Source organism: Pristiophorus japonicus, unplaced genomic scaffold (genome assembly GCF_044704955.1).
Source record: "Pristiophorus japonicus isolate sPriJap1 unplaced genomic scaffold, sPriJap1.hap1 HAP1_SCAFFOLD_3861, whole genome shotgun sequence".
Lineage (NCBI taxonomy): Eukaryota > Metazoa > Chordata > Chondrichthyes > Pristiophoridae > Pristiophorus > Pristiophorus japonicus.
Window position 1 is genome coordinate 4,839 of NW_027253719.1, and position 8,072 is coordinate 12,910.

General features: G+C 54.3%; 1 long non-coding RNA gene across 1 annotated transcript; it reads left to right on the top strand.

Annotated features, from left to right (window-relative positions):
• Nucleotides 1-946: 946 nt before the first annotated feature.
• Nucleotides 947-6,052, top strand: LOC139250527 (uncharacterized). The gene is made up of 3 exons (XR_011591321.1): nucleotides 947-991; nucleotides 2,365-2,412; nucleotides 6,017-6,052. It is a non-coding gene; the product is annotated as an uncharacterized lncRNA (long non-coding RNA).
• The last annotated feature ends 2,020 nt before the right edge of the window (nucleotides 6,053-8,072 follow it).

Sequence of the window (8,072 nt, forward strand, 5' to 3'; positions counted from 1 at the left end):
ATGTACAGTGTAAACAGCTGGGGCCCCAGCACAGAACCCTGCGGTACCCCACTAGTCACTGCCTGCCATTCTGAAAAGTACCCATTTACTCCTACTCTTTGCTTCCTGTCTGACAACCAGTTCTCAATCCACGTCAGCACACTACCCCCAATCCCATGTGCTTTAACTTTGCACATTAATCTCTTGTGTGGGACCTTGTCGAATGCCTTCTGAAAGTCCAAATATACCACATCAACTGGTTTTCCCTTGTCCACTCTACTGGAAACATCCTCAAAAAATTCCAGAAGATTTGTCAAGCATGATTTCCCTTTCACAAATCCATGTTGACTTGGACCTATCATGTCACTTTCCAAATGCGCTGCTATGACATCCTTAATAATTGATTCCATCATTTTACCCACTACTGAGGTCAGGCTGACCGGTCTATAATTCCCTGTTTTCTCTCTCCCTCCTTTTTTAAAAAGTGGGGTTACATTGGCTACCCTCCGCTCCATAGGAACTGATCCAGAGTCAATGGAATGTTGGAAAATGACTGTCAATGCATCTGCAATTTCCAAGGCCACCTCCTTAAGTACTCTGGGATGCAGTCCATCAGGCCCTGGGGATTTATCGGCCTTCAATCCCATCAATTTCCCCAACACAATTTCCCGACGAATAAAGATTTCCCTCAGTTCCTCCTCCTTAATAGACCCTCTGACCACTTTTATATCCGGAAGGTTGTTTGTGTCCTCCTTAGTGAATACTGAACCAAAGTACTTGTTCAATTGGTCCGCCATTTCTTTGTTCCCCGTTATGACTTCCCCTGATTCTGACTGCAGGGGACCTACGTTTGTCTTTACTAACCTTTTTCTCTTTACATACCTATAGAAACTTTTGCAATCCGCCTTAATGTTCCCTGCAAGCTTCTTCTCGTACTCCATTTACTGATGTGTTGTGTTGTGAATTCCAGGTTATGGTGGTGCTGCCGGTATTCAGCCTGTTTATGGGAATGGTAAGTGAGTCACTTGTCCCTGAACTCAATTCCATTCTTCATTGCCATTGTTTTAGCATTGAATGGGCTGTGTAATACACTCTCCCCTATAACTGACTCCCCCCACCCATTTAATCCTCCCACAGCCCATGTACACACTCCCCTATCACTGACTCTCCCCACCCATTTAATTCTCCCACAGCCCATGTACACACTCCCCTCTCACTGACTCTCCCCACCCATTTAATTCTCCCACAGCCCATGTACACACTCCCCTATCACTGACTCTCCCCACCCATTTAATCCTCCCACAGCCCATGTACACACTCCCCTGTCACTGACTCTCCCCACCCATTTCATCCTCCCACAGCCCATGTACACAATCCCCTATCACTGACTCTCCCCACCCACTTAATCCTCCCACAGCCCATGTACACACTCCCCTATCACTGACTCTCCCCACCCATTTAATCCTCCCACAGCCCATGTACACACTCCCCTATCACTGACTCTCCCCACCCATTTCATCCTCCCACAGCCCATGTACACAATCCCCTATCACTGACTCTCCCCACCCATTTAATCCTCCCACAGCCCATGTACACACTCCCCTATCACTGACTCTCCCCACCCATTTAATCCTCACACAGCCCATGTACACACTCCCCTATCACTGAATCTCCCCACCCATTTAATCCTCCCACAGTCTATGTACACACTCCCCTATCACTGACTCTCCCCACCCATTTAATCCTCCCACAGCCCATGTACACACTCCCCTATCACTGACTCTCCCCACCCATTTCATCCTCCCACAGCCCATGTACACAATCCCCTATCACTGACTCTCCCCACCCATTTAATCCTCCCACAGCCCATGTACACACTCCCCTATCACTGACTCTCCCCACCCATTTAATCCTCCCACAACCCATGTACACACTCCCCTATCACTGACTCTCCCCACCCATTTAATCCTCCCACAGCCCATGTACACACTCCCCTATCACTGACTCTCCCCACCCATTTAATCCCCTCACACAGCCCATGTACACACTCCCCTATCACTGACTCTCCCCACCCATTTAATCCTCCCACAGCCCATGTACACACTCCCCTATCACTGACTCTCCCCACCCATTTAATCCTCCCACAGCCCATGTACACACTCCCCTATCACTGACTCTCCCCACCCATTTAATCCTCCCACAGCCCATGTACACACTCCCCTATCACTGACTCTCCCCACCCATTTAATCCTCCCACAGCCCATGTACACTCTCCCAGACCCGCTCCCCACCCCACATCGTGGATTGGGTGACATTGGAACTGGTGGATTTTTTCTCTCTATGAGAATGCTAACTTGATGAACTCTTCTACTCTTCCTGTTTCAGGGTATGGGGCTGGGGCTGGATACCCACGTGGGGCTCCTTCTGTGGTCGGTAAGTATTCAGGAGCAATTAAACTGCTTTATCATTTTTGAACATCTCTTTTAATTCTCGGATTTGCCTTCTCTGCTCCAAGGAGAACAACCCCAGCTTCTCCAGTCTCCCCATGTAACTGAAGTTCCCCATCCCTGGTACCATTCTGGTCAATCTCCCCTTAACCTTCTCTGCTCTAAGGAGAACAACCCCAGCTTCTCCAGTCTCCCCATGTAACTGAAGTTCCCCATCCCCGGTACCATTCTGGTCAATCTCCCCTTAACCTTCTCTGCTCTAAGGAGAACAATCCCAGCTTCTCCAGTCTCCCCATGTAACTGAAGTTCCCCATCCCTGGTACCATTCTGGTCAACCTCCCCTTAACCTTCTCTGCTCTAAGGAGAACAACCCCAGCTTCTCCAGTCTCCCCATGTAACTGAAGTTCCCCATCCCTGGTACCATTTTGGTCACTCTCCCCTTAACCTTCTCTGCTCCAAGGAGAACAATCCCAGCTTCTCCAGTCTCCCCATGTAACTGAAGTTCCCCATCCCTGGTACCATTCTGGTCACTCTCCCCTTAACCTTCTCTGCTCTAAGGAGAACAATCCCAGCTTCTCCAGTCTCCCCATGTAACTGAAGTTCCCCATCCCTGCACCATTCTGGTCACTCTCCCCTTAACCTTCTCTGCTCTAAGGAGAACAATCCCAGCTTCTCCAGTCTCCCCATGTAACTGAAGTTCCCCATCCCTGCACCATTCTGGTCACTCTCCCCTTAACCTTCTCTGCTCTAAGGAGAACAATCCCAGCTTCTCCAGTCTCCCCATGTAACTGAAGTTCCCCATCCCTGGTACCATTCTGGTCACTCTCCCCTTAACCTTCTCTGCTCTAAGGAGAACAATCCCAGCTTCTCCAGTCTCCCCGTGTAACTGAAGTTCCCCATCCCTGCACCATTCTGGTCACTCTCCCCTTAACCTTCTCTGCTCTAAGGAGAACAATCCCAGCTTCTCCAGTCTCCCCATGTAACTGAAGTTCCCCATCCCTGGTACCATTCTGGTCACTCTCCCCTTAACCTTCTCTGCTCTAAGGAGAACAACCCCAGCTTCTCCAGTCTCCCCATGTAACTGAAGTTCCCCATCCCCGGTACCATTCTGGTCACTCTCCCCTTAACCTTCTCTGCTCTAAGGAGAACAATCCCAGCTTCTCCAGTCTCCCCATGTAACTGAAGTTCCCCATCCCCGGTACCATTCTGGTCAATCCCCTCTGCACCCTCTCCAAGGCCTTCACATCCTTCCTAAAGTGCTGGGCCGAGAATTGGACACAATACTCCAGCTGGGGCCTAGCCAAGGGATTTAGAAGGGTTTAGCAATAACTACATGATTTCTCCGTTAATAAAACTTAGGATCGCATGTGCTTTTTTAACACGCTACTCGACTAAACCTGGCAGTTTCCAAGACTTGTGCACTCACGCCCTGTGACACAGGTTCACTGTCGCTCACAATTCTCTCTGCGCAGTCTGTGAGGCCAGGACTTGCTGGGTTAAACGTTAAAACAGCTTCCTGCTGAGCACAGGTTGTACATTGGCTCAGATGAGAATATTCACTCAGTACTGCCCCTCCGACAGTGCGGCGCTCCCTCAGTACTGCCCCTCCGACAGTGCGGTACTCCCTCAGTACTGCCCCTCCGACCGTGCGGTACTCCCTCAGTACTGCCCCTCCGACAGTGCGGCACTCCCTCAGTACTGCCCCTCCGACAGTGCGGCGCTCCCTCAGTACTGCTCCTCCGACAGTGCGGCACTCCCTCAGTACTGCCCCTCCGACAGTGCAGCACTCCCTCAGCACTGCCCCTCCGACAGTGCGGCACTCCCTCAGTACTGCCCCTCCGACAGTGCGGCACTCACTCAGTACTGCCCCTCCGACAGTGCGGCACTCCCTCAGTACTACCCCTCCGACAGTGCGGCGCTCCCTCAGTACTGACCCTCCGACAGTGCAGCACCCACTCAGTACTGTCCCTCCGACAGTGCAGCACTCCCTCAGTACTACCCCTCCGACAGTGCAGCACTCCCTCAGTACTGCCCCTCCGACAGTGCGGCACTCCCTCAGTACTGCCCCTCCGACAGTGCAGCACTCTCTCAGTACTGACCCTCCGACAGTGCAGCACTCCCTCAGTACTACCCCTCCGACAGTGCAGCACTCTCTCAGTACTGACCCTCCGACAGTGCAGCACTCCCTCAGTGCTGCCCCTCCGACAGTGCAGCACTCCCTCAGTACTACCCCTCCGACAGTGCAGCACTCCCTCAGTACTGCCCCTCCGACAGTGCGGCACTCCCTCAGTACTGCCCCTCCGACAGTGCAGCACTCCCTCAGTACTACCCCTCCGACAGTGCAGCACTCTCTCAGTACTGCCCCTCCGACAGTGCGGCACTCTCTCAGTACTGCCCCTCCGACAGTGCAGCACTCCCTCAGTACTGCCCCTCCGACAGTGCGGCACTCCCTCAGTACTGACCCTCCGACAGTGCAGCACTCCCTCAGTACTGCCCCTCCGACAGTGCAGCACTCCCTCAGTACTGACCCTCTGACAGTGCGGCGCTCCCTCAGTACTGACCCTCCGACAGTGCGGCACTCCCTCAGTACTGGCCCTCCGACAGTGCAGCACTCCCTCAGTACTACCCCTCCGACAGTGCAGCACTCCCTCAGTACTGCCCCTCCGACAGTGCGGCACTCCCTCAGTACTGCCCCTCCGACAGTGCAGCACTCTCTCAGTACTGACTCTCCGACAGTGCGGCACTCCCTCAGTACTGCCCCTCCGACAGTGCGGCACTCCCTCAGTACTGCCCCTCCGACAGTGCGGCACTCCCTCAGTACTGCCCCTCCGACAGTGCGGAGCTCCCTCAGTACTGCCCCTCCAACAGTGCGGCACTCCCTCAGTACTGCCCCTCCGACAGTGCGGCACTCCCTCAGTACTGCCCCTCCGACAGTGCCGCACTCCCTCAGTACTGACCCTCCGACAGTGCGGCACTCCCTCAGTACTGCCCCTCCGACAGTGCGGCACTCCCTCAGTATTGCCCCTCCGACAGTGCAGCACTCCCTCAGTACTGCCCCTCCGACAGTGCAGCACTCCCTCAGTACTGCCCCTCCGACAGTGCAGCACTCCCTCAGTACTACCCCTCCGTCAGTGCGGCACTCCCTCAGTACTGCCCCTCCGACAGTGCGGCACTCCCTCAGTACTGCACTGGGCGTGTCGGCCGGCATTTTGTCCACTCCAGGGACTTGAAGCCACAATCTTCTGGCTCAGAGGCGAGAGTGCTCAGCACTGAGCCACGGCAAGAGTTTGTTTGCTTTCCGATTGGCCGAGGGAAGGCAGTGACCTGTGAGGATGAAGGGAGTGCGTGGTGGGACGGCCGGGGGTGGGGCATATGACAAACCCTCTCGGAAGGCATTCAAGCAGATCTTGCATCCCGACTCTCGGCAATCTTTCAAGAGCCAAGCTTGGCGTCAATGAGCCACTTGTGCTATTTTCACTCTGGGTGTCCTCGGTCACTCTGGGCTGCGGCCTTTCTCTCAGAACTCTCAGCAAAGGTCTCACTTGGCTCCTTCTCCTTGATCCCGTGACTGACTCCTCTCTGTCTTTCAGTTCCAGGGCGCATCATCGGCACAAGGAAAGCAGGTAATGCCAGCTCTTTGCAGTTACCATGCCGATCGGTGACCTTGATTGAGGTCACGGGGCAGTGGTTGTGTTGGGGCCAGCGATTGAGGTTGTGGGGAAGACCCTGACGGGTTGGCGGCGTGCAGAGCAGGAGTTGGGCTCTGCCGGGAATCGGAGGGGAGTCGAGAAGGGTTGTCCGTCTGTGGTGAAGGGGACCGAATATCGGGGGATTGGGACTGAGGATGGATAGGATGGGGGCAGGTATCGTCCAAAGGGGACATCGATGGGTGGACTCATTGACCGGGGAAGGGCGTTGAAGAGAGGGACAGAGTAAATGGGGATAAGAGGCAATTCGATGGGATTGTGGAGGGAGTGAAGGGGTTGGGGGATATGGGGAGAAGGTGGGTAGGTGGGGTTGGGGGATATGGGGAGAAGGTGGGTAGGTGGGGTTGGGGGATATGGGGAGAAGATGGGTAGGTGGGGTTGGGGGATATGGGGAGAAGGTGGATAGGTGGGGTTGGGGGATATGGGGAGAAGGTGGGTAGGTGGGGTTGGGGGATATGGGGAGAAGGTGGGTAGGTGGGGTTGGGGGATATGGGGAAGGTGGGTAGGTGGGGGTTGGGGGATATGGGGAGAAGGTGGGTAGGTGGGGTTGGGGGATATGGGGAAGGTGGGTAGGTGGGGGTTGGGGGATATGGGGAGAAGGTGGGTAGGTGGGGTTGGGGGATATGGGGAAGGTGGGTAGGTGGGGTTGGGGGATATGGGGAAGGTGGGTCAGTGGGGTTGGGGGATATGGGGACAAGGTGGGTAGGTGGGGTTGGGGGATATGGGGAGAAGGTGGGTAGGTGGGGTTGGAGGATATGGGGAGGAAGGTGGGTAGGTGGGGTTGGGGGATATGGGGAGAAGGTGGGTAGGTGTGGTTGGGGGATATGGGGAAGGTGGGTAGGTGGGATTGGGGATATGGGGAGAAGGTGGGTAGGTGGGGTTGGGGGATATGGGAGAAGGTGGGTAGGTGGGGTTGGAGGATATGGGGAGAAGGTGGGTAGGTGGGATTGGGGATATGGGGAGAAGGTGGGTAGGTGGGGTTGGGGGATATGGGAGAAGGTGGGTAGGTGGGGTTGGAGGATATGGGGAGAAGGTGGGTAGGTGGGATTGGGGATATGGGGAGAAGGTGGGTAGGTGGGGTTGGGGGATATGGAGAAGGTGGGTAGGTGGGGTTTGGGGATATGGGGAGAAGGTGGGTAGATGGGGTTGCGGGATATGGGGAGAAGGTGGGTAGGTGGGGTTGGGGGATATGGGGAGAAGGTGGGTAGGTGGGGTTGGGGGATATGGGGAGAGGGTGGGTAGGTGGGGTTGGGGGATATGGGGAGAAGGTGGGCAGGTGGGGTTTGGGGATATGGGGAGAAGGTGGGTAGGTGGGGTTTAGGGGATATGGGAAAGGTGGGTAGGTGGGGTTTGGAGATATGGGGAGAAGGTGGGTAGGTGGGGTTGGGGGATATGGAGAAGGTGGGTAGGTGGGGTTTGGAGATATGGGGAGAAGGTGGGTAGGTGGGGTTGGGGGATATGGGGAGAAGGTGGGTAGGTGGGGTTGAGTGATATGGGAAAGGTGGGTAGGTGGGGTTGGGGGATATGGGGAGAAGGTGGGTAGGTGGGGTTTGGAGATATGGGGAGAAGGTGGGTAGGTGGGGTTGGGGGATATGGAGAAGGTGGGTAGGTGGGGTTTGGAGATATGGGGAGAAGGTGGGTAGGTGGGGATATGGGGAGAAGGTGGGAGGTGGGGTGGGGGATATGGGAGGGGTTTGTAGTGAGAAGGTGTGTGTGATGTGTGTGTGTGGTGGGAAAGTAAAATAAGTAATAAGGAGAAAATGTGAAAATTAAAATAAGTAAATAAGGAGGATGTGAAAATTAAATAATTAAATAAGGAAATGTGAAAATTAAAATAAGTAAATAAGGAGAAAATGTGAGTGTGTGAAAATTAAAATAAGTAAATAAGGAGAAAATGTGAAAATTAAATAAGTAAATAAGGAGAAAATGTGAAAAATTA